Here is a 26,790-nt window from a genome sequence, read left to right on the forward strand (position 1 = left end):
CCCGTCCGCGCCGGCCTCGACCCCGCGGCCCGCCCCTCTCCCCGCTCCCTTCCCCCAGGGCTCGCCTGGCGGCTGCTGCGCTCATCCCCGAGCTGGGCCCCGGGCCCTGCCTTCCGTCCGTCCGGTGGGCCGGCCGGCCGGCGCCGCTCGCCCGCCCGCTGCCGGCTCCCTTAAGCAGAGGCGCCTCCCGCCGCCGCCGCCTCCTCCTTCCCTCCCCGCCCCGCTCCGCTCCGCTCGGGCGAAGTTTGCACGTCAAGCCCCCGGAGTGGAGGGTGAAGTAGGGAAGCGAGGCGCGGCGGGGCCATCCCTCCGCCCCCGCCCGTCCGCCGGCCGTCAGCGGGGTCACCCCCGCGCGTGCCGCTCCGGGCCCTTTAAACCCGGCCCGGCCCCGGGCGGGGCGGGGTAGGAGGAAGCCCCGGCGGCCGGGGGTCGCTCTTCGGCCGCCCCGAGCGGCCGTCTGTGCGAGCTGAGCCAAGCCTGGCCAGCGGGCGTCCCAGCTGTCAAAAGAGTGAATGGGGAAGCCCCGACAACTCACTCGGGGCGCCGGGAGTTACCAGCCGAGGGGGGGCAAGAAATGGGAAAATTCGACCGCGAGCCCTCGCTGCATGCCTGCGCGGCTGCTGGTCACATGCGAGCAATCGAAATGTTAGATTGTGTCTTTGTACGTGCACAGGCACCGGCGAGAAGAGCAAAGCCAGCCGGGGTACGAACAGCGCTTAACCCCTTCCAGGCCTGGGGGATGGCTGCCCGAAGGGCCTGCTCATTTACCCCCCCCCCCATTCCTCACCCGCCAAGGTTGGGGAGACCAAGGTGAAAATAGGGCTCCATCAGAAGCCGTCTTATCTGTGGGCTTTGGTTCTTCCTTCTTTAAGGACGGAAAGCCCTGAGCAATACTTGAATTCTTCAGTGAAGTGCTGGGTGAACAAGAGTCCGACTCTGCTTCCATAGGAGCGGGAAGGCCCCTTGAGAGCTAGGCTGTCACAAGGATCGAGTCCTGGCTTGCTGTTTACTGGCTGAGCCAATCGCTCTCGGCCTCAGTTTCCCCATCTGTAAGATGTGACTACTCAGGTCCCTTCTGCCTCTAAAACCTATGATCCCAAGAAACCTAGGCCCATTGCCATTAAGTGAATTTCCCAGTCACATCCAAACTTCTCCAATGTGACCCTAGGGTCTTCGGTTCGCTTTGGGCACATCTGCTTTCTTGCCTGTAATCTCACATTTGGGTCTAAATTCCCACCTTCTGCTAGGCATGAAAGTGTTTTGGCAAATCCAGTGAGTTAATAATGAAAAACAATCATACCATTCGGAGAGACTAAATAAGAGATTTAGTACAAAAACAATGATTCCATTCAAATAGTATTACCAACAGTGATCCTTATGCTAGGTAGCCTAACTTTCAAAGAGAAAAAAATGAACAGGGACATTTACTGCAACCCAGTTTTTAACTGAAGGGCTTCCCTTGGATGGCAGCTGTTTTTGGTCAAAACGTGAGTTTGGGAGGGTATTTTTTTTAATGGTAAATAAATGGTTTGATGTTTTCACTGATTTCTGGATTTCTTGCAGACAAGTCCATTTCAAGAAAATGAAATTGTAACCACTTTCCTCACCCTTAAATAAGTCCTAAAAACAAAGGGCCAAATGTTGGAAATAAACTGGTAGGGGTGGGGGGTGGGGAGAGAGATCATTTAAAGAGAGCAAAACAAGTTCCTAATCCCGAACCCAATGCAAAATAAAAGTTATCCAATATATGGGTTGGGTGGCTAGATGGCAACGCAGTGCACACAGCTCGGGCCTGGAGTCAGGAAGACATGTCCCTGAGTTCAAATCTGGCTTCAGACACTTACTAGCTGGTGTGACCCCATGGGGCAAATCACTGCACCCCATTTGCCTCAGTTTCCTCATCTGTAAAATGAGCTGAAGGAAATGGCAAACCACTTCAGTATCTTTCCCAAAGAAACCCCAAATGGGGCCATGAAGAGGCAGACATGACTGAAATGTATAGGCAGGGGTGATGACTTCCTGAAGACCTTCAAAATCTAGTCAGAGAACCAGTCACATTTTCCCAATATTGAGGCAGGAGTTCAGGAATCTGTGTATATACGTGTCACAAATGACAAAATTATGTTTAGTATTAGTTATAATTATTCCTCAAACCTAGGCTGCTAACATGACAGGGAGTCACAGTCATTGTGGGCAGGTGCCTAGATTCTGCTGGCCTACCAGTTCATGTGTATTAGCTAATTAAGTACCAGGAAACTAAAAGTCTCACCCCTAAAAGTAAAGCTGTATACTCTCATACCAAACACCCAGAAAGTCCCTCTAAACAGTTCCTGCTGGGTGGCAGTCATCCACACCTCTGTGGGTGACTTCTGGTGATCTGAGGGGAAGAACTCCTGTGATCATTAACAACACCTTTTATTAAGCTCCCATTGACCCTACTTCTGTACAGTTACGCCAAATAAACCTCATCTCTCTTATCCAAGGAAGCTCCTGAAATGCCTTCATACAATAAGGAGCCATATGCAAACCCTCCTTATTACAGAGGCCTAAGATGTCTAAAAGGGCAAATTCCATAATGCTGCGTAAGGGCTAGATTGGATAACCCAACTGTTTACAAGCATAACTAATGGGCTGGAAGCAGCAATATTTCTCCCTGTAATACTTTCTCATCTCTACATTTTCCTTATTCTGCTGTTTACATCTGAGATTTATGTACATTGATAATTTTCCAGTTGCACATTTAATAACTTTATCAGAAATCAAACTCAAATTTAATTTAGAGCTACCTTTGAATACCATGTTTAACTTTCTGCTACAGTGATATCAAAGAATAGTGACAAATGCCTTAAATTCTTTCCTGTACAAGACAATGAAGTAAAAAAAAAAAGTAAGAAAAAATGAGGTAGGGGTTAGCAAATACAGGAGCTATATGACAGTAAGATGACTGACTACTTAGCTGGTTTTCTGTTTTCCATATTTGGGTGTGAAAATCAAGAATTAGTGAATTATCTCCTAGCTAGTCACTCAATGTCAATTAAAAAAAATATATACAAGCAATCTGCCCCAATTCCTCACTGCTTACTCTATTTGGCAAGGAAAATCCTACATATATTAAAGTTAAGGCTGATGAACAAGGTAGAACACAGCAAAGCAACATTTTGCCATCCTTATGTTATAAATGATCATAATTCTTATTAGTTTCTGCTAAATGCCTATAACCTGGCACGTTTAACAATTTCAACTACTCCTTATTTGGTGACCTCAAAACACAGATGAAGGGGAACCAGCTCATCACTGATTCTTAATTGTTTCTCCTAATGTCCTCTGTCACTCGTTCTTGCACATAATAGAGTTACTAAGTACTAGAGGGGACGTTTTATAATGTTCAGGCTTTGCTTCATTCTGTCCATGAAGTTAGAAGTTGTTAGCGGGGAGGCTGGACTCTAACTGGAGGTTTTGTTTTTAGAGCACTTTACACAGAACATGTAGCAGGGACATTCGGTAAAAACGTGTGGAAACGAACACTTGGGTTTGCCCTCAAGCCTGTAGTAAGTAGAAAACCCGACGAGCCCCATTGCCTAGAATGGCTGCCACACCAAGGGGCAGGTTTAAGAGTGCGGCGTCATTTCCCTTCTTCATTTAACTCAATTTACGGTCACGAAGCAGTGTGCCTGCAAGGCAGGAATGGGTTGATACCCACCAATGTGATTTCCCAGAGTGTCGACACTAACCCAACGATGAGTTTATCTTCTGCCAGTGCCCACTGTAATGTGTTCATGCGTGTAACTATGGGAGGAGTGATCCGTCTAGCCCGAGACTCATCCCGAGTGCTGTGGAAATGACTGCTGTCACCACCAACTCGGCCGTGTGTCACTGGCACCATGAGCCATCTTGTGGCATCCAGGCACTGCCAAATGCTGAGCCTGTTAGTCCTTCTGGGGATCGCTGAAAATACAGCCTTACCTCACCGTCCAGATTTAGGGAGCCAAGAACCACGGGTCTCTCTTTACAACGAGCAGCCTTTGCATGACAGGTTCACTTACAAATGTCTTTGATCAGAGACCAGTGGTATGGTAAGAGGTGAGAATGAATAAATGAATGAATGAATGACCTTTCCTTCTTTACAACCAGTACATGGCCCAAAATGGGTAAGACTCTCCAAGGAGTCGATACCTGAAAGTGTCTTTGAGAGGAAAATCTGACCCATGTCCAACACCTTCATATCTGAAGATGTGCATCCGACCTGTCTGTTACAAGTCTGGCGATGATGGGCTCCCCATGCCAAATCAGCCTCTTAAGAAACGGAAAACAAGCCCATGTGGCTGGAGTCTGAGCCTCTGTCTGAGTTTGAATCCATCGTCGCCCTTTCTCGTCTCAGTCTTGTCACTCTCCTAAACCCTACTGTTGACCATGGTTTTCTTTTGCTGGAGATCATCGTTTTGTTCTGTAGGCTGGCCTTTAGGACATGCTGCTCCCCCTAGAGAAATATCTTTACACAGGAATGCCTTGATCCATGTTCCAGTGCAAAATGAATTCATCAGCTCACTGGCCAGGAGTGCTGACCTTAAAGCACCAAACTAGGCATGATGAGGTCAGCTGAGAAACTGGGAACTTAAAGTGGAAGGATAATTATTTTTCTCTTGACCAGACCCCAACAAATGTATATTCCTCAGAATGAGCAAAATTCCCAATTATTCAAAGCCCCTCCCCTTTTTCCTTTGCTGGGTCCAGCTTCCCAGTAATTCCCCCCAAAGACAGCTTCAGTATCAAGAAGCTGTTTGCAGCATTTAAAAAGGGAGACAACTATTTTACAGAAGTAAAAAACAAATATAAAGACTCTTCGGGCCACAAACGGTTTTAGGGATTTACAAGAATAGGTGGCACTTCTTTACTGTGTGACCTTAGGCAAGTGACTTCACCTTGAGGTCTTAAAAAATGAGGATATTGGCCTAGACAGCCCTTGAGGTCTCGTCAGTCCCAAACTCAGTGGGTCTCTAACTTTGCTTCATTTCAAACTCATTTGCCCAACAGAGAAAAGACTTTAGAATGGAACAAAAACTTAGCTCTTTAGATTAGGAAGCTGGGTATTCATTTATGGGCCTAATGCAATTAATCTCAATGAAAATCTAAATCCGTGTTTTAAGAATGCCTTATGACATTTTTCCTATAATGAAGCTTTCAGTGTAATTATAATTATAATCATACCTGTTGATAAAAATTCAGCCAAAACTAAAATCCTATGAAAGCAATGTATACTCAAGCAAAGCCCGTTGGCCCTGGTCCTGATCCATCTGGACAAACCAAGTCAAAAATGGGGTCTGGTACCCCTCACCATTTGTCTCCAAATGAAATCCATCACAAAGCAGCCTACAGCACCCCAAAGAGGGGTGAGTGATGACACACGGCATTCGAAAAGGGGCTAGGCCCTGACCTGCAGACACGGAACAACCCAAAGGTCATTCATTTCCCCAGAGAAACAATGTTCTAACAAGCGGCCAGGCTCCCCCATCTGTCCTTTAGGTCTGCATAAGCCATAGCAAGTTGAGCTACATAGGAATACACAGAGCGGAGCAGATACAGCCTTCTTCCTTTCTGAAGTGCAGGGCAGAACTGACTCGAAACAACATTCTGAACAGAGCTGGTATTTGTCTTTGGCACCTTTGTTAGGTTCCTTGTTTATACCTCTCTCCCATATCTTAGGCAGCTAGGTGGCACCATAGTGCACAGAGCACTGGGCCTGGAGTCAGGAAGACTCATCTTCCTGAGTTCAAATCTGGCATTAGACACTTACTAAGCTGTGTGACCCTGAGGAAGTCACTTAACCCTAGTTGCCTCAGTTTCCTCATATGTAAAAAAAAGCTGGAGAAGAAAATGGCAAACCACTCCAGTATCTTTGTCAAGAAAACAACCCTCATCTCTTAGTGCCCATCATCCAGTGCCCTCACCATTACGACATACAGCACAGGTATGCACTACCCCCACAAAGCGGTCCGTGCTCCAAAATCTCTGCCTCCCTTTACTCCCCAGGATAAACTGCCATTCCTTCAGTGTGGCAGAAATCAGCTATCAGGAGGAAAACAACCAAGTTACATTAACACAGGGAGCGTTACCTCCCCAAAAGGCATAATGGAAAGTACACACGTGCCAGAGCCCCAGGGACCCCAAACAACAGTCAGGCACCTTTCCTGTAGAAGGATAGAAACATTAAAAAAATAAAAATTTAAAAAAAAATTTTAAAAAGGGGCAGCTAGGTGGCACAGTGGATAGAACACCGGCCCTGGAGTCAGGAGTACCTGAGTTCAAATCCGGCCTCAGACACTTAATATTTACTAGCTGTGTGACCCTGGGCAAGTCACTTAACCCCAATTGCCTCACTAAAAAAAAAAAAAATTAGAAGGATAGAAACACCCTCACGCCATGTGCCTTTCCTCACCTCATTCACATACTCGCTTCAGCTGGTTGGCCTTTCACAACCAGCCAGATGTCACTTCTATGGCAAAGTCCAACCTCTTAACAAGAGCCGGACTCCACCATTAGTACAACAGCCTTAGTTTACAATTGACCCTGAAGTCAGGGGGTACATGTCTGTGCATTTTCATCTTGAGTTGGGAAAACAAGGGCCTATAAATAATGTAACAACAAAATCGAACAGGAAATGAAGCTGTACATAGCTCGTGGTAGAATTTCATCCAGTGGCACAAAGTGAAATTAAAAAAAAAAAGCAGGTAGTATAAGAAAAAAGTATTTTGGAAGAGGGGTAGAATGCCCACTAATGTCATCTTGCCTGCAGCTGGCACTGGGTATTCATTTCTCCTAGGCTGTTCCTGCTTTTAAAAAACTCCTTCCTTCTGTCTCCTTCTGAACCCAGTAAGAGCTACAATGGCAGCAAATGGGGAGGTGGAGGACAGAGGGGAGGCTGGCTGGCCCACCACTCTTTTATGCATGGGTCACTTATGGGGTGGGGGAAGGGAGGCAGAAAAAAGCCCAAGTTCTCAACTCGAAATCCAGCATTGTACCCATTGCACTGGAATGGGTCTCTACCCACCTTTCTTTATCTGTTATTATCAACTTCTAAAAAATGTTACAACCCTTATTTGATCTGAGGATACTTCTCATACTTTTTTGCTACTTTTAGAAATGAAAATAAAGTAAAATGAATGAGGAGGAGAAGGGCCCACGAGGGAGTTGGGTACACCCGATATAACTGGGAAGCCTCTGAGATGCCCCCAGGTTTGTGAACCATCCTTGTACGACCACTCTCTGATTACTCCATGAAATGTAGGCTTGAACAGGGATCATGAACATCTGACCCTTGAACTCCTTGGTGAGGAGATCTATCACCCAGTGATTCCATCTCAGCCTTGTGAGATTTACAAAACAAACAACTCGAACCTTCTGGGGAATCCCTGCTGCCTGCCCACAGGGTGGCTCTAGGAGCTCTATGATTTGGCTCCAGCCTCTCTCTTCTGAACCTCCCCTCCCCTACACAACTATCCCATTCTCCTCTGTTCTGAAAGCCCCCTGCATCCATCTCCTTCAGCTATCCCCACAGCCCAGCATCCTAGATGCTAAATAAATGCTTGTTCATGATTTTCCTGCCACCCTCCCCCAATCCTCACCTCACCTCCACACTGTGTCCAAACAAGTGTGGGGCATTCAATAAATAGATTTCAGGGCAAGGATTCCTTCTCACTCAACCTTGGTAGCTCCCTTGCACTGACCGAGGTACTCTGCTCATAAGCTGGGCATGAGAGTACCTTCCATTTCCCCCATCTCTCTTCTGGGTGTCTCCCACCCCAAAGCCCCTGATCCAAGGGCCTCCCAGGCTCTCTCTCCACTGCTTTCCTGTGTCACCTGATGCTGGCTTCAGATCTCAAGCACCTAGCTGTATATTCCAAGGTCAAAATGGTGAATTCACAACTTCCTAGTCATTTTCCCTTCTCTAAAAACTAAATACTTCTTGAGTTTAGTTCCAGGAAAAAAATTCCATTCCATAAGTTCATCTGTATGTGCTCTTCTCTGGGGACCAAACTACAATGCTTAAAACAGTTCCCTTTTGACCACGGCTGCCAACCCAAGGGCCCAATTTGTGGTGGTCCATGGGCCATCAACTGCCCAACTGAAGCACCAGAAAGCATCTACAATGACTGTTCTTTCTTCACTCAGCATCTGTTCTCATCCCCTTTTTATTATTCTGCACTCTTTGGGACCCTTAAGCCCCCTCCAAGTTCTTTGGGAAGTAAACTCAGAATAAACCATAAATTCCCATTCCTGAAGGACACGTTCACCCTCTCTGCCATTAACCAAAAACATTCCCCACGAAGCATCTTCAAACAAAGAAAAGATAAATATGTAGAGGTGGGGGGAGAGACAGAGACAGAGAAAAAAGAAAGCCTGCTTCAGTTTCATAGATGTTAAGACTACAGAGCAACAACCTGACAAAACTATCATTGCTTAAGACCTCATCACCTCACAAGCTCCCAGGAATCTTCTCAATAAATGCCATATCTGAGGAAAAATCATCCCAATTGCCCACATATCTCCCTTGCTGCTATCTTGTATGAAATTCCTCCAAAGAAGATTCATTTCTTTGGGCTACTCTCCTACTATCCTTTAAATGCCAGTAATTTAGGGATAATATAATAAGCTAATTCACACTAAAGTGTTAGTGACTCATAGGATAAGCTTTCATCCCCAAAGTGCTGATGAAACCATTGGGCACATGGGGATGAAGAGACAATGGAGGGGCAGCTAGGTGGTGCAGTGGATACAGCACCGGCCCTGGAGTCAGGAGGACCTGAGTTCAAATTTGACCTCAGACACTTAACACTTACTAGCTGTGTGACCCTGGGCAAGTCACTTAACCCCAATTGCTTCACTTAAAAAAAAAAAAAAAGGGAGCGACAATGGAGGGCAGCTAAATAGCACAGTAGATAAAGCACCCACCCTGGATTCAAGAAGACCTGAATTCAAATACAGCCTCAGACACTTGACACTTACTAGCTAGCTGTGTGACCTTAGGCAAGTCACTTAACCCTCACTGCCCTGCAGCTCCCCACCCCCCCAAAAAAAAAGAGAGAGAGAGAAAATGGATGGAGAAGTGAAGAGGAAGAAGGCCAGTAGGCAACTTCACAATTTTGCCTGGGGCCACTGGCCCTGACCCAGCCAATTCCTGGTGAAAGGAAAAACCAAGAGTCTCAGTTCATCGATGATAACAAAGTACTTTTGGTACCAAGTTAGGAACACGGAGATCATCTCTGAACTCATCCTGTTCCACAACACATTAGCAAATTCTGGAGTATTCAATGAATGACAATAATAATCCACATTGGCTATCATCTTCAAGGTGGATAACATACTTTTCAGATGAGGAAGGAGAGGCTCACAATGGTTACATGACTTGTCCAGGGTCACACAACTAATAAGTGAAAAAGCTGGCACTGGAACCCCTGCCCACCAGATCTGACATCAGGGCTCCTGACACTTCACCCTTGCTATTATTCCAATGAAGGCAATTCAATACTGAGCTCCAAATTGTCAGTGGCACTCATAGAAGCAGGATCTTAACACTATTTTTGAAAACTGGGATGCTGAGCATTCCAATTCATAAATGAAAAGAAACAGCGCCTATTAGCAAAATTCAAATTCTACTAAGTGTTAGTATCACTGTATTTATTCAATTGCTATATGTGGTAATTACCCATTACCTTGTCTTTATAGTGATGTTAAAAATCTTGATTGACTTATCAGTTGTTGTGGGTGGCTGAAGACTTCTGTTTAGATGGGGGGGGGGGGGTCAAAATGACTAGTACCATAAAGCTAATCAGAAATCTACAATCTTATTAGCTACCAGATGTTCCAAAATTATAATAATTGCTTTGAAATGTCAAACTGTTAAAAGCACTTTACCAATTTTATACCAAATGCAATTTGGTTTTTACAATTATCTTAATTGGATATATTTATAGTAAACTGAGAACTAGTTAATATTCATTGTGTATATCAAGCAACTCTCCTGGGGATTAGAATCATTGTAAGTAATTGGCCACTAATGAGTTTTCACTTAATTTAAAAGGACGATTCAGATTGTTTTTTTCCTATGAAACCAAACAGTTAGAAACATGGATTTTTTTAAAAATAAGATTGTTATTTACAGAATCCCCTCTGCCCTTTACCACTTAGCAATTCACAATCATTTTTCAAACAGAAGAAAAATATCGGTGATCTATGCTTCTGAAAAATCACTAGGACGACTGGAAGTTCCCTTTTCTATAACATAACACACAAAGGAAAAATGGAAGTTGAAAGGTTATAATTAAAATCAACTTTTTGTGGGGAGGGGGATGCAAGAATCAATTAAGGTTGGGATTAAAAGTCTTAAGTGAGCAACTAAGATGGCTGTCGGATAGGCTAGAGACAGGACCTACTGCTGAGAAAGAGAGAGGGAGAGAGATTTCAGTGCCACCAATGACAGCACCCTGGGGCCGATGCTGTCAAAGGACAAGGTGCTAGCATTGCCAGATGCATGGAAAACAGATCTTTTACAGGGAATCCGTTATAAGTAGGGTTCGCTTCCTATAATCTGCAGAGGTAAAAACCAGAATGAGCCCATAACTGTACTTTTTCCCTCCTGATAAACACCTAAATAGTAAGTCAGAAATTCCTATATAACAAGTCTTTTCCTCAAAAATCTGTAGATAAAATTAAAATTCTACGCCACAAATTGTACATGTATTTGTAATAATCTATTTTGACTATCAAGTTTATTTCTAGATCATTAAGAAAATAATCTTGGGTTTATTTTACACACCAAATGCTATTCAATACTACTTAAAATCTTTCCTGTAATCCTTAGAATTCCAGATGTTTTGCTCTCCTCAGACTCCTAATTCCACATTGTTCTCTCCAGTAACTAGCTTCTCCTTTAAAAAAAAACCACAAACCTGATTTTTATTTGAGTGCCTAAAATCCAATAAAAATGCTATCTCCCTTAATCCATCTGAACTGGACTAAAATTCATTTAGAGACATACATTTCTCAGCACCCTAAAACTTTACAGCTATACAGAATCACTGAAATTAAAGTACAAATTATAAATAATCAATAAATAATACATGCTACCACCATCCAAGTGAACACTTATCTTACTGCCAGTGATTTCTTCAGAGATGACCAGAGGTTGAATCATGTGAGAAACGTGTTAATCTCTTCTCTTGCCCAATTTTACTAGATCAGACCTCTTTTCTATGTTCAGTTGTAGTACCCCAGTCCTTTCTCCCAATGTCAAAAGATCTCAGATGCTCTCTGAAAGCTTATCCAAGACAGGTTTCTGCATGAAAGTAATTCACCATTTACTAACCTTCTCCCCTAGTTTATGGAAGCACTACTTTTAGAGAATTGTTATAGACATTAGAAAAATAAGTACTAAAAATAACTATGAACTGATATACTTAGAAATGAGAGTGAAGAACTTTTCTTATTGTGACCCAATGGGGAAAAAATAAGCTTCATTAGTAAAAAAAGCAAGGTAGTCGAGGGGTTTTAGTTTTAGCTTTTAGTATACATATAGATGCAATATGTAGTCTTTAAATATAAAAAATTCTTTATAAAACACTCCACATATAATTTTACTTAATATTGAAAATGCCTTAAATAGACACAGGAACTATTTGACCATAAACATTTTTTATACAATTAAATTCAGATTCAAATAACTAAGTAATGTTTATTGTTCATGGGTAGGCAAAGCCAATATAATTTTTAAAATGACAATTTTACCTAACTAATCTACTGATTCAATGCCATCCCAATTAAATTACTAAAAATTATCTTAGTGAGTTAGAAAAAATAATAACAAAGTTCATTTGGAAGAACAAAAGACCAGGAACGTCAAAGAAACCAGGAAAAAAAGATGTAAAGGAAGTAGATTCAGCAGTATCAGACCTTAAACTATATTATAAGGTGAGAGCATTGTTGAAGTGTAAAAATGGATAATTTCGATTATTTTTAAAATGTTCTTATATAAACAAAAAATGCAGAAAATCAGGGGGAAACTTTTATAGACAATCTCAGATAGGATTGACTGGATTAGAATATTGCTGTGGTATAGAAAATGATGAGCTAGTTAACTTGGAAAAACATGGAAAGACTTGGACTTGTGAAGGAAGATGCTGTCGACCTTCCAAGAAACAGATGATCAATGGAAATAAGCATGTACTGTCTTACATATATGTGTATAAGTATATGTGTATATGTGTATATATACCCATTCATCCATATACGTATATATATACATATATATTTATATACATAAACACATACATATATATATATCCACACTTAATTGCAGCCTTCTTTGGGGGAGGGGAAAAATCAAGTAAAAAGGACACAGCAGGGAACAAAAGAAAACCAACAAGGAAGAAAAGCTGGCCAGATTTGAAAGCAATGTGTACTATTTATTATATAGGTTTTACTGAAATGGAAATGCACTGTTTTATACTGAATCCTCTCCTATGTTCTGCTGTGTACACAGCAATTTTTTCCCTCATTTTGTATTTAAGTCTAAAATAAATTTTAAAATTTAGAAAAAAAGCGTTAAGTATTCTTCATTTCTATATTATAGCCAGTTACAGGAGAAAAGATGTAAAGGGGGAGGAGGGGAATTAAAGGAGAAAGGTAAATACACAACTGGGGTGTTTTCTAAAGCTCTGATGGACAAATAACACTCATTTTCAAATGTAGATTTGATTGTATACTTTTGTCTTTTTTTAACGTCCTAATGAAAACATTGTGCATTTTGTTATAAATGTTTTAATCCTTAAAATTTGGAGGCACACGCCTCTTGAAATTCTTTTTTCCTTTCATTTTCAACATCCTGCTCTGCAAAGTGGTTACTGTCTCATTTCATTTTACAGAGAAAATGGCCTATTTTCATGGATTAACAACCCCATCTTATGTCTCTTTATAATATTATTGTCAAAGACTTTGGAAGGCATATTGAAAATTCAGAACCACAGGCATGAATGAAACCATCTCTTGATCTTTATTTGCCCTATCGGCTGGATGAGATTAAACTAAGGGCTCAGGGGTTGAAGGTTCCTCATCCCTGACCCAGTGTAGAATAGAAAAAAAATTCATCTCGGTATAGTTAAGTTGCTCCTGTTTTGCTGAATGACTAATTATGTCGACTTCCTATTCCAAGAAAGCAGTCCTTTTAAAAGTGTATGATTTGGAAGTACACACACACATACACAACACGTATGCTTGCATATACATATATGTGCTAAACACAGAGGCTAAAATCAGAACCATATGGAGAAATGAGCAGAGGCCTCAGCATACAAATTCCTTTAATGCTCCATATTCTTAGTCTATAGGTGGTGACTTCACCTGTGTGTGAGTATAGCAACACCTCTGAGAGCTCCCTAATGGCTTTACCAACTTTATAGGTCTAAGGCACATGAATTAATTACATTCAAGCTAACTGGCACACCCAGGCATACAAAGTTAAGTCAAAGGACTAAAAATGGAGGAGTGTTGTACTAGCAACGGATTCTCCTTTAATCAGTCAATCAATCAATCTTTATTAAGAGCCTACTATGTGCCAAGTGCTGTGCTAAGCTCTGAAGGTAAAGGAACACACTGCCTGGACTCAAGATCACCTAATATGAGGGACACCCTGTAAATAACTATGTGCAAACCAGCTATAGATAAGGATAAATTGGAAAAGACTGCCGGAGGGAAAGCACTGGCATGTAAAGTGAAGGCTTCCTGACTTAGCAAAGATGAGGAAGGAGAGAACTGCAGGCATGGGGCACAGCCAGGAAAAATGCCTGCAGTGGAAAGATGGACCGTTCTGTTCCCGGGAGGGAAGAGAGGAAAGCGTGGTTTGTGTTAGGCCAAGATCAAATCCTGTTTTTGCCACTTATTCCTCGGTGGCTGTGGATAAGTCACTTAACTCACACCTGCAGGCACAATGGACAAGATCACAGGGGTAAGACCCACATCCCAGGGGCCCCACAGTGTGACCTGAACCAAATTAAACTGTCCTTGGGAAATAACTAACAAAAAAATAAAAACACAGTAGAATAACGCTCCTGTGTGCTTTCCCCAGTCATGTCGCCCCCCCCTTTCTATTTACGTTTAACAGCACTTCGAAGGAAGCCTCCAGCTCCAACCTTTGAGCCTATGTTACCCTCGCAGTTGACAAGCAGACCTTCATCCAAGGTACTGATTAAAAAAAAAAAAAGAGCTTGAAATTGAACCTGTCCCAGCCAGAGCAAACAGCCAGCTTGGGGCCGGGCCAGGCCTGGAACCCGACACCACCTCGTCTTTCAGTCCAGTCCTCTTTCCATGCTGCCTTATTGAACATTTGTTTCCTTGGAAAGAAGATTATTTCTCTTCATTTGAACATTTCATCTCAAACAATCGTTTTTGTTGCTCTAATTTTGTTTTTGTTTTAAAAACCTCTTTATATTCTATTCGGGAGAACAAACATTCTTAAAGATGCGAGACATCAAGCTCTCTTCCGCTCCGCTCTCCTACGATCGTCCCGGCTTGATTTACTCTGTGTCATCCCACCCTTTCCCTCCTCTCACTCTCCTTATAAACTGCCAATTCTCCTCCCTTGGCCTCCCCCACAAATCAGTCAAGAAGGAAAACCTCAGGAGGAAGCAGCCCAGCTGTGGGATTCACCGTCTGCCTCGACTTCTTCACGGAGACCCAAGCTACCATGTGAAATGCTAGAGAACAAGAAAAAAAGAGCCAAGAGGCTGCTGTGGGGAGGGGCAGGCCACTCTAGGCTAAACTGGAATCAGAACAAGATGCCCTTAGGCTTTCTGGCCTTAGGACAAGGGCGGAGATGAGGCCTGGCTGCAATCCTCCCAGTGGGTCCAGAGTGAATGAAATCTGGCCCCTGTAGCCAATTTCTCTGTCCCCTCAATAAAAGCCAAACTGCCTAAGCCCCTCTACCAACATTAGGCGTGGCAAGGCCTCTCAAGTTCCAGGTCCCTTCTGTTTCCCACATTGCTTTGCTACTGCCACAGAGGTAGCTGAATGAGAAGCAGGCAAGTCCCCCACCCCCGCCCCCCGCAGAGCTCCCACATGCCAACCCTGTCCCACACTCATCCCACTGAATTTCACAAGATTCACAATGGGTTCAAGAATGATCCAGCAGGCCAGCAATTCCCAATCATCCCACTCCTAACCCCATAGAAAACCGAACACCATTCTACCACTGGCACATGGCACACAGTGGGTACCTGATGTTTGTCAAATGGAATGAATTAGTGTAATTATAGGGTCACCGAGCTAGAAGGGCCATCTAGTCTGACTCCCTTATTTTTAAAAATAATTAATTCGGGCACAATGTAGGAAGAAGCAAAGCTGAGATCTCTGACTCCCAATTAAGGATTTTTCCCACACTTCTTTGCTGCATGGTCAACCCACTGGTAAAGATGAGAGATCAAGCTGGCACATTTGGGGGTATACTTTAGAGGATGACCAGGGAGATACACGTGAAGCTGGGCGGAAAAGATAGCACGTGGAGTAATAGAAAGCAGAATGGGTTTGGAGACAGAGAAACTGGGTTCAAATCCCAGCTCAGCATCTTGCTACCTATGTGACTGGGCAGGTCACTTTAGCCCCTCTATTCAGGCTCTGATTCCTCCAAGCCTTTTCTGCTGGGGCAAGATCCCCTCTCCTGGCAGTTTTTTGGCTGCCCTAGGCCAATGCTACTTTTAAAAATGCAAATGAAAGGTCATGTGACCAAAAAAAAAAAAAGAAAAACCACCAACCTATCAGACTCCAGACTCCCTCCTTATCAGTGGTGACATGGCCTCTGTTTATCTGGAAGAAGGAAGGAGAAGATGCTAAAAACCTGCCTAATGCATGCCAAGGTGTCTTTCAATACTAGCCAGGGGTCATAGCACCACAGCAGATCTTTGGGAAGGCTGGGGTTGGGGGGGGGGAACAATCAGAGTTAAATGACTTGCCCAGGGTCACACAGCTACTAAGTATCTGAGGCTGAATTTGAACTCAGGTCCTCCTATTTCAGGGCTGGTGCTCTATATACTTCACCACGTAACTGTCCCAAGCTACTTCTTAAAATAAACAATAAAGAATTTCAGTTCTGTCTCTTTATAAAGCCAAGGTGAAAAATTGTGCTGGAAAAGGTAACTCTGGAAGATCCTAGATCTGAGAAGACCAGGACCTCCAAAGACATGTAGCTGAACTCCTTCCTTACATCAGGGAGGAAAAAGCTCAGGAAAGTGAAATGATTTGTTCACACAGGCAGTAAACAGAGAGATGGATTTGAACCCAGGCCCATTTGAAGAATCTATTTCTCCTTCTTTATGTATCACCACAGAAGAACAGACCACTGAATTTTGGACCAAGCTGTCCCAGCCTTTAAGAGCCTTCCTCCTCCATATGAAGTAACACTTCCTAAGGCCCTTCAACCCAGAGGTCTCTGTCCCTCTTCTATATAACTTTGGTCTGAACCACTGCACCACCTCGCACAGGGTGGGTACCAACTAATCTTCATGAGTCCATTGATTAAATGGGCATAGTTAAGCCTTGAGAGTTCTATGTGGACTAATTAGTCAGAGCTTTCAAAAATAAACGTCATAAAAATGTCTATTCACTGAAATATCAACACTTACATCAAATTCCCCCTTTTCAGTTTTTGTTCAAAACAACCTCTAAGTGGCCATAATAATTACATCCCCCAGAATAGTTTGTTATTCCGCTTATTAAAGACCCCTTCTTTAATGGGATATTAGAATTAAAGTATTTGCAATTGATGGTGTAATAGCTATGCCAAGTACAGACAAGCTACCCAAACAGACATGAGAAATACTAGCTAGAACCCAGCTTAATTTTGCATTACACTTACAGAAGGGCTTTTCACTTTACAAAAGAACCCCTTTGAATGACTGCCCCTAGTGGGTTTAAGAGTTTATTTATAGGGAGAACAGAAAATTAAAGCTAAGGGCTACCATCAAATGAACATCAGTGGCCAATGAGAAAATATTTCCATTCACAAAAACTTAATTTACACCCAGTGTTTCAGGAAGGCATCAATTACAGCAACTGAAGAGTCTGCATGGTCTCTACACCTTTGCTGGTAGCAACAGAGCAGTATCTGGAGATTTGGCTTCTATTTTCTCTGTTCTGTAGGTTTAGCCACATGGGACGAATTATTTGTAGCCAAACAGTAACACGCTTTTCCTGGGCTCTTGGAGTATCTCCTGTTTTGTTAGGTAGCCACAACTCCCTACAAGCTGAATGAGAAATGTAAAATCCTTTGTTGCTTCCAGTCCTTTCCCTTCCTGTGACTCAGTTTCTGTCTACTCAGGACTTTGTTGAATCCTTTTATAGTATGCATACGGGATTCACTTGGTAATATTTAACATTTATCACATATGGTAATTTCTTTCACACAATCTGCACACTAATTTAATAATGTAAATATCCCGGCGGCTGCTCATTTAAATAATATCCAAAAAAGTCTTTCCTTCTCTGTAGTGCTTGTAAAAATGAATACTGACTTAGTGCCAATTAATTTTCATAGAATTAGAGTACATATACCTTCACACACACACACACACACACACACACACACACACACACACACACACACACACACCCTTTCAATAACAGTGTCTATACTCTCAGTGGGTTGGGAATTTTCTGCAGCAATTTTACTGTTAATTTCCACGTCTTCCAGCACAGTAGGAAACAAGGTTAATGCACACTCTTATAAGGCCTGAACATAGCAACACATGGGGAAATGGGCAGTTCTGGAAATCACTGAAACAAATTTGGGGGCCACTTTCCTTTTGAAATAACTGTATATTCTGGAATATAGAGCAATATATCTTGTGGCAATTTATGGGAAATATGAAAACTTAGAACATACCTTTAACATTGGTGAAATCTATGCAAAATATTCCAGTTTGATTTTCCAGTTTTGATTTTTTTTTTAATGCGGAATTGAACAGCTTAATATCTTAAGGGAAACAAGGTGGGAACAGATGTGTTTTAAAGTGCTTTTTCTGCCAAAATATTTCTCATTGATCGCAACTTCACAGAAACATGAGGCATTCTATCAGCAAATGCTTGAAGGGCCCCATGAAAAAATAACAGGCAGCATCTAGTGTGTAGGAAGTTCTTAGGATCCACAATGGATTTCTCATTTCTTAAAGTCTATAAGACTGATTGTAGTATTTTAAAAATTAAGGGAGACAGCTACATTAGTGTCAGACAGAATCCTTAAAACACGGTACAAATAGAGAACATACTTTGTGGTTTCTGTACGATGATCAGGATTATATATACAGAAAGATTAGATGTGATTTGCAAACTACATTATAGAGCATGTGTGCTTACCCAATAGTAGTTGGGTTGGTTGTTTGTTTTTTTCAGACACATGACAATTGTTTCTGCAATTCAAACATTTTTCTGAATAAATTAGTTATAAATTGTTGCAACATGTCAATAATTGATACAAAACAAAACATGCACACACATCTGTAGCTTAATTCACACTTACAAGCTTTTGTAAAGCCAAAGAGTTATTTTCACTAGGGCAAAAAAAGATCTCATAGCATTGATTAAAAATGAACCATCCTCGAGAGCACCTGGAGAATATGACTTCCTGACCCCTGTAGCTCATCTCCAATGTTGGCTGTTGGCTCAATACAGATCCATGATCGACTGGAAATCGAGGTTTGCAGCCTGAACCCCAGGCTAAGGATGGCACTGCTTTCCAAATACCTTCTTGTTCATTCCTTTCTCCAGTGATGCAATTTGACCTACATTTTCAATGCCCACTGAAACAGAAAGTGGGAGGGGGAGAGGAGAGAGGTCCCCCCCTCCTTCTCCCACCCTCTGGTTAACTAGGACAGCAAATGCAGCTGAAGAGGCTGCTACTGGGCAGAAGCACAGGAAAAAATCATGCCAATAGGAAATTCCACAGGAGGGCATTTGGAAACACAGCGTTCTTGTGACCCTGTGAACAAACTGTCAGGACTTCACAAACGGAGCTGTACGTCATGCCAGATACAGTTTTCTACAGTATATGTTCAGAACTGCAGGGGGGCGCCTTTTCCTTTCTTTTCTTTCTTTCCTTTTGACCTGGACTTCTCATTATGACAGATGCTTCCACTGCAATTACAAACATTTGTCCTTGCCACCACACTAAGGAGGTTAGTTAGGCCCTTTCTCTTGTTTAATTTGTTTAGATTCCACACCAAGCACACCTACTGCACAGGAATGCTCCGCTTACCTTTTTAAAATAATTTCACTTTGCGTCAGTGCCTTAAATCACAAGTGAGAGGTTTTTTGGCTAAGATAATTTTATCAGGTTTTCTGTCTCGCAGAGATTCATCATGATGAACATGAGTTTATCGTTCATTAGGTGCCTTTTCATGATGGAACCCCAAGACCTCAGGAACATCAAAATTTCTGTTATTTATCATTGTTAGAAATAATAATTTATGTACTTGCTAATAGATACACTTGATAATATGCAATACCAATTCCCTCATAAGCCACACCAACCAGAAAATAATAAATTATTAGAGCTCTAAATCAACAGATAATCCCAAAATATTTATATTTGGCTTTGGAATATTAAATAAAAGGAAAATTCTTTGAGACAGGAGGGATTATAAATGTTTGTGTTTGTGTACTCTTTACAGTAGGTATGTAATAAGTGTTTGTTGAATCGAATAATTACTTTTGGAGGGGTTTTGCCTTCCTAATTATATTTTTTATTAGCTAATGTTAAAGAAATGGCTCTGTGGTGTTGTATGTTTAAGGACACCTTTAGAATGAGGAAGACAAAGCTTCTGGGATAAGAAAGCACTATTTAGGGGCAGCTAGGTGGCACAGTGGATAGAGCACTGGCCCTGAATTCAGGAGGACCTGAGTTCAAATCGGGCCTCAGACACTTGACACTTACTAGCTGTGTGACTCTGGGCAAGTCACTTAACCCTCAGTGCCCTGCCAAATATATATAAATATATATATATATATATATATATATATATATAAATTTTTTTTAAAGAAAGAAAGAAAAGGAAAGGAAAGGAAAGGAAAGGAAAGGAAAGGAAAGGAAAGGAAAGGAAAGGAAAGGAAAGGAAAGGAAAGGAAAGGAAAGGAAAGGAAAGGAAAGGAAAGGAAAGGAAAGGAAAGGAAAGGAAAGGAAAGGGAAGGAAGGAAGGAAGGAAGGAAGGAAGGAAGGAAGGAAGGAAGGAAGGAAGAAAGAAAGAAAGAAAGAAAGAAAGAAAGAAAGAAAGAAAGAAAGAAAGAAAGAAAGAAAGAAAGAAAGAAAGAAAGAACTATTTGGCAAAAATTGCTGGAAAAACTGGAAAACAGTTTGGCAGAAACTAGGCATAGGTCAATATTTCACATTGTATGCCAAGATAAAATCAAAATGGATAAATGATTTAGCCATAAAGGGTGATATCATAAGTAAATTAAGTGAGCATGGAAAAATGTATCTGTCAGATCTATGGATAAAGGAAGAGTTTATGACCAAACAAGAGCTAGAGAAGATTATGGGAAGTAAAACACATAATTTTGATTATATGAAATTAAAAGGCTTTTGCACAAACAAAACTAATGCAGCCAAAATTAGAAGAAAAATAGAAAATCTGAAAAAAATTAACAAGTTTCTTTGGTAAATGCCTCATTTCTCAAATATATAGAGAACTAGGTCAATAAAGCCACTACTCAGTTGATAAATGGTCAAAGGATATGAACAGGCAATTTTCAGAAGAAATCAAAGCTATCAATAATCACGTGAAAAAATGCTCTAAGTCACTACTGATTAGAGGAATGTAAGTTAAAACAACTCAGATTCCACCACATACCTGTCAGATTGGCTAACATGACTGGAAAGGAAAATGACAAATGCTGACAGGGATGTGGAAAAATTGGAACACTAATGCACTGTTGGTGGAGTTGTAAACTAGTCCAACCATTCTGGAAAATAATTTGGAACTATGCCCAAAGGGCTATAAAACTGTGCATACCCCTTGACCCAGAAATACCAATATTAGAGGGCAGCTAGGTGGCACAGTGGGTAGAACACTAGCCCCAAAGTTAGGAGAACCTGAGTTCAAATTTTACCTCAGATACTAGCTGTGTAACCCTGAGCAAGCTACTTAACCCCAATTGCCTTAAACATCGGGGGCCATCTCCAGTCGTCTTGATATACATCTTGCCACTGGACCCAGATGGCTCTGAAGGGGAGAGTGAGGCTGGTGACTTTGCACAGCTCTGCCTCACTTAAATCAAATTCACCATAAGTCATGACATCACCTTAATGTCATGGTTCTCTTCAAGAACAAAGGACAAACAACAACCACCCCCACTATTAGGTAACCCAAATAAATGTTTAAAAAGAGAAAAGGAACTATTTGCACAAAAATATTTATAGCAGCTCTTTTTGTAGTGACAAAGAATTAGAAATTGAGGGAATGCCTATCAATTAGGGAATGGCTTAACAAGTTGTAGTATATGATTGTGATAGAATGCTTTTGTGCTATAAGAAATGAAGAGTAGGATGGTTATAGAAAAACCTGGCAATACCTATACAAACTGATGCAGAGTGAAGTGAGCAGAATAAGATCACTGTACATAGCAACAGCAATATTATAATGATGATCAACTGTAAAAGACCAAACAACCCATGATGAAAAGGGCAATCCACCTCCAGCGAGAGAATTGATAAACTCGGAATGTATATTGAAGCATACTTCTTTCACTTTCTTTTATTGTTTTATTTTGTTCGTGTTTTCTTTTGTTGTTGTTGTTCAGTCACGTCTGACTCTTCGTGACCCCATTTAGAATTTTCTTGGCAAAGATACTAGAAATGTTTTTCCATTTCCTTCTGCAGCTCATTTTATGGATGAGGAAAAGGAGGCAAATAGGACTATGTGACTTTCCCAGAGTCACATAGCTTTGAAGTGTCTAATGCCAAATTTGAACTCAGGAAGATGAGTCTTCCTAACTCCAGGCCCTATTCCCCATCCATTGTGCCACCTAGCTGCTCATGTGTTTTCTTTTGCATCGTGGCTAATATGGACATATGTTTTACATGACTTCACATGTAATGGTTATCAAATTGCTTGCCTTCTCAAAGGAGGGGAAGGGCAGGGGAGAATTTAAAACTCAAATTTTTAAGAATTATTGTTGAAATATTTTTACATGTAATATGGACATAATAAAATAAAAACAATTTTTTCAGATAGAGGAAAGGGGAGACCTGAGCATTGTTTGTGGGCACCGGAAAAGGAATCCGTAAAGAAAGACTGCAGAGAAGGGACAGGGAATGACTGATGAACAAGGTCTAGGAGGCAATATGATAGACTGGGAGCAAGGGTTCAAGAAGGGTAACATTTGTCACCTCCTTTCCCTCCCTTGGTACATTTCTCTTTTCTGGCCCTTCACGTTGCGACTGTCCCTTTCCCCTCACCTTGAGATGAATTTAGCAGACATTTAAAGTGCTTATTCCATTCCTGATATATATTGCATACAGCCTAACTGACTCTTACCTGCCCTTTGTTTATAGTATTCCGTAGGCCCAGCGCACCCAGTCTGCCCCCTGGCCCAATCTTGTGCTCTTAGCATCAATATGGTTTCCAATATTTATTTTCCCATGTGCTTCATGGACCTCACACGTATCTCTGAAGATCTGCATTTGGCCCTAGGGCCGTGGATTGGTAATTGGTTTCTTTTCTCTGTTTACAGACAGGCTAGAACTGCATTAAACCCATTGAGGGATCAGCAGGCTCTGGCTTAGACAAAATGCCCATCTTAAATCTACCTCACATCTCCCATGCTTTCCTTTGCTCCGCTCTCCATCTAAAAAGTAGCTCTCATCATCCTCTCTAATGCTGCCCTCCATTCTATCTGCTCCTATCTCCTGCAGAAGTTTGCCTCATCTATCACTTCCTTCTTTCATCCCCTCATCAATCTCCCTTATCTCTGGCTTCCTCCCTGCTGCCTACAGACATGCCCAGGTCTTCCCCTTTCTAAAATAACGTTCATTTGGTCCTGCCTTTTATAGCTGAACTCTTGGAATGCTTACTTTCTGTCCTGCGCCTTCCACTCACTTCTCAGCCCCTGGTAATCTGACTTGAGACCTCACCACTGGGAGAATATAATAGGGGTTTTGGGACTTCTAGGGGCCCCCGAAACCACGCCTACCTGAAAGCCTTGTTCCAGCCAAAGGACCTGTTCTCTGGGCTCTGCGCCAAACTGCCCTCAAATCCAGTGAACCAATAGATTTGAGTGATGCTAGCCAATGAGCTTTGGACAATGTTAATGGGCAGGCTCTGCTCCTGCCCTCAGCGGGCTTGCCCAGAGACTAGCTCTTTGGCTCAGGAACGGGGTGAGTGCAGAGGCAGCCCTCTCTAGGGCTCCCCATTTTCTCTCTGCTCTAGGCTTTCCTATCTTTCAGAGGCACGGTTCTCTCTTTACGAATATCTACTATACTTTAAAATATGCTTAATGCCCCAAAATGGTGTAGTAGCCTCTAATTTCTAAGTACCACCTATATTAGAAACCCCAGCTAATTTTCCCTACACTTGGGACAGTACTAGGTGACCGTATATTTAATTTCCAACGTCACACCACTTGACCAAAACTGTTCTCTCCAAGTTTGCTAATTGGTCTTTTCTCAGTCTTTATCCTTCTTGAACTCTCTCTAGTTCTTAACATGACTGACAAGCCTGTCTTCTTTGGATGGCTCTCTTCCACCTTCTCCTTGTCCTCTTTCTGCCTGACCACTCTTCGGTCTCCAGAGCCTGAGTATCATCCATTTCCAGGCTCTTAACTCAAGGTATTACCCCAAGGAGCAGCCCTGACCTACTTTTCTCTCCTATCTCTATAGTCAATAGTATCATGGTAAATATTTAACAACTGGCTGTCTAAGGGGGAAAAGCAACTTTTCATGACACACCTTTAAGTTTAGTCTGCATTACTAACAATTTTTCCATCCCCTTCTTAAGTCTGGACAATCAACAAGACAATGAATTAAGCCCTGATTTGCAGCTTGCTGATTGCTGAGGTATAGATGCTCACACTGAAAATTTAGCAATCTGCCTGACTCGGAGATGGCTCCAGCACACCCCAGTCTATATCCTATCTCTCTTGGTGATATTCTCACATCCTAAGAGTTCGATTATTATCTTCATGCCCAAAACTACTATCCCGGGTTCACTGATCCCCACATGTAGATTGGTTGCCACTAAGGACACTAGTGGGCAACTAACACCCACTACTTCAAGGTCTAGGATCTAGTCAGGTTTTATTCTTTGGCCATTGGCCCACCAGCCACCACACCAATGCATGCACCCCTCCTTCCCCCCCACCCCCTACACACCCTTCCACTTTTAGAACCATAATCAAATCAAATTTATCATTACTCCAAGAAAGGGTGAGTCAATCTACTCCCTGATGGCTCCATTCACCAACCCAATGTAACGATTGGAATGACGCCACCTGCTGGAGACTTACTGTAGAAGAGTTCCACCCATGAAGCGAAGGTCTTTGAGGGCAAGACCAGGAGTCTTTTCTTTGGCGTCAGGAAGTGACGCGGGCTAGTGGGAGGAGGAAGGAAGAGACTGGCGCTCGCTCTGACGCTCTTTCCTGGGGACTCTGGCAGAGAAGGGAGCTAAAAATGCGCTCTCCCTTTAATAGATAGGAATCTAGGCCTTTCTCTCTCTCTTTATCAAATTCTTATTCTCCTTAATAAACGCTTAAAAGTCTAACTCTTGCTGAAGCTTATAATTTATTGGCGACCACTCATTAGATATTTTAGACAGACTAGTTAGAATTTTAGCCCTTAACACCAATAACTTTCCAGAGCAAAATCTCCCTCCCTTGCTAGCACTCCCTTTATAAGTGGGGTCTCACCCATTATCATAAACTACTTGAAAACAGGGCTGCCTCTTTTTGTATTTGTATCCCTAGCACTTCAGAAAGTTCTTGGCATACAGCAAGCACTTAATACATGCTCATTCATTCATTCTATACCTCTGTCTTGAATGTTTTTATGAACTCTAGGTTAATTCAGTAAGCATTTGATAAGTACCTACTATGCCTCAGGGGTCTCTCCTCCTGAATGTCCCATCCAGAATAGAACTTACCTTCCCTCTAGTATCTTCCCCCTTCCTAACTTCCTTCCTCCTGTGGAGGGCACCACCATCCTTCCAGCCCATCAGGTTCCTAACTTAGAGTCATCATCAGTCTCCCCTCTGATCCCCCAAATCCAATCCGTTCTGATGCCTCCATCACATCTTTCCCTTGAATCTTCATCATGGCCCCATGCCACTTCCGCCCCCACAGGAAACTTGCATACAACCTTACCCTCCCAATCCAATTTCCATGAGACAGCCTTGCAGACACTTAAATCAGGCACACACACCCCCCACCCCGCCTCCCATCTCTTCTTTGACTTGATCTCAGCACCCACCCTCCCTGAGCATGAAACAGAGGTCTTTCCCCAACCTCCCAGACTGGGAGCTGCTCCAGCTTCCCTGGGGCCTTTACACTGCACAAAACATTCCAAATGTCACCTGAAGACATCAGAATAGCGAAGGACTTTCACATCCTTTTCCTGGAAGCTAGGATTCCAGACTACAATAGTACTTTTGGCCACCACATCAAAACTGACTTATACTGAATTCAACTGAACAAGTATTCAGTGACAGCCCAGGACTGGGTGTAACGGCTGAGGGGATGAGGGCCAGAGGCAAGATTGTGGTATGAGTGGTGAGAAGTAGATGGCAGATGTGGTAGAGTTGAATGGACTGGGCTTATGAACCAGTCTCATTAGATGGAAAGAATGGTGAGGAATAATTGAGGAGGTCTAAGGATGAGAACCTAGTGACTGAAAGGAGAAGAGACCCCTCAGCAGAATAGGGAAGTTGGGGAAAGGGTTAGGTTTTGGAGGGAAACAATAATAGATCTTCTTGTAAGCAAATATGTTGAGTTTGAAAAACCCATAGGACATTCTGGGGGAGATATCCAACAGGCAATTGGTGCTGCAGATATGGGGTGGGCCCTCAAGAGATTGTCGAGGGCTCAAGATGACAGTCATCTAGAAAGAGATAAACCCCAGAGTCTAGGACTGGCACGTAGTTGGAGCTTGAAAAATGCTTGTCAAATTGGGATAAACCTGTGGGAGTTTCTGTGGGGACATGTAACCCTTCCTCTCAGAAATGACTACATCTAGGTAAGCCCCTAAACTCATTCTCATGTTGCTTGCTCACATGCACACTCACTTGCTCTCGCTCTCTCTCTCTCCCTCCTTCCCTCCCCCCCCAGCTCTTCCCTTCCTACTTAATGTCCCTGTGAAGCCACAGCTTAAAGCCATATTCCAAGAGTGTATGGATAAGCCACTAACTTCATCCAAGTGGTGCTAACTGTACCCAGAAAAAGAGTTCTTGCCTTGCCAATTTTATATTCGGAGGCCATCCTGTGGCATCCCTGGGCACAGCTATGCCACTCATTTCCTTTATCACCCTTTCCCCTTTTCCTAACAGGCTCTTCACTCCTGAGGCCTTTCCTTGGAACAGTCTTTCTTTCCCATCAATACCCAAGCTTAGGTTTCTTCACCCAGAAATCCTAGATCATCTTCCCCCAAAGTAGACTTTTCCAGCCTCTGTTTCCTTGGTTTCTGTCTCATTTCTCCAGTTCTTCTCCCAGCCAGACACAGTACCACTTGTCATTCCCACTATTGCAGATACCCCTGTCCTTTCTGGCTCATCACAA

General features: G+C 42.5%; 1 protein-coding gene across 1 annotated transcript in view; it reads right to left on the reverse strand.

Moving 5' to 3' along the window:
- The window catches only part of ATXN7 (ataxin 7), a 139,482-nt gene that overhangs the window by 99,619 nt on the left and 13,073 nt on the right, over nt 1-26,790 (reverse strand). The gene's annotated exons all lie outside the window — the stretch shown is intronic.

Source organism: Dromiciops gliroides, chromosome 1 (genome assembly GCF_019393635.1).
Source record: "Dromiciops gliroides isolate mDroGli1 chromosome 1, mDroGli1.pri, whole genome shotgun sequence".
Lineage (NCBI taxonomy): Eukaryota > Metazoa > Chordata > Mammalia > Microbiotheria > Microbiotheriidae > Dromiciops > Dromiciops gliroides.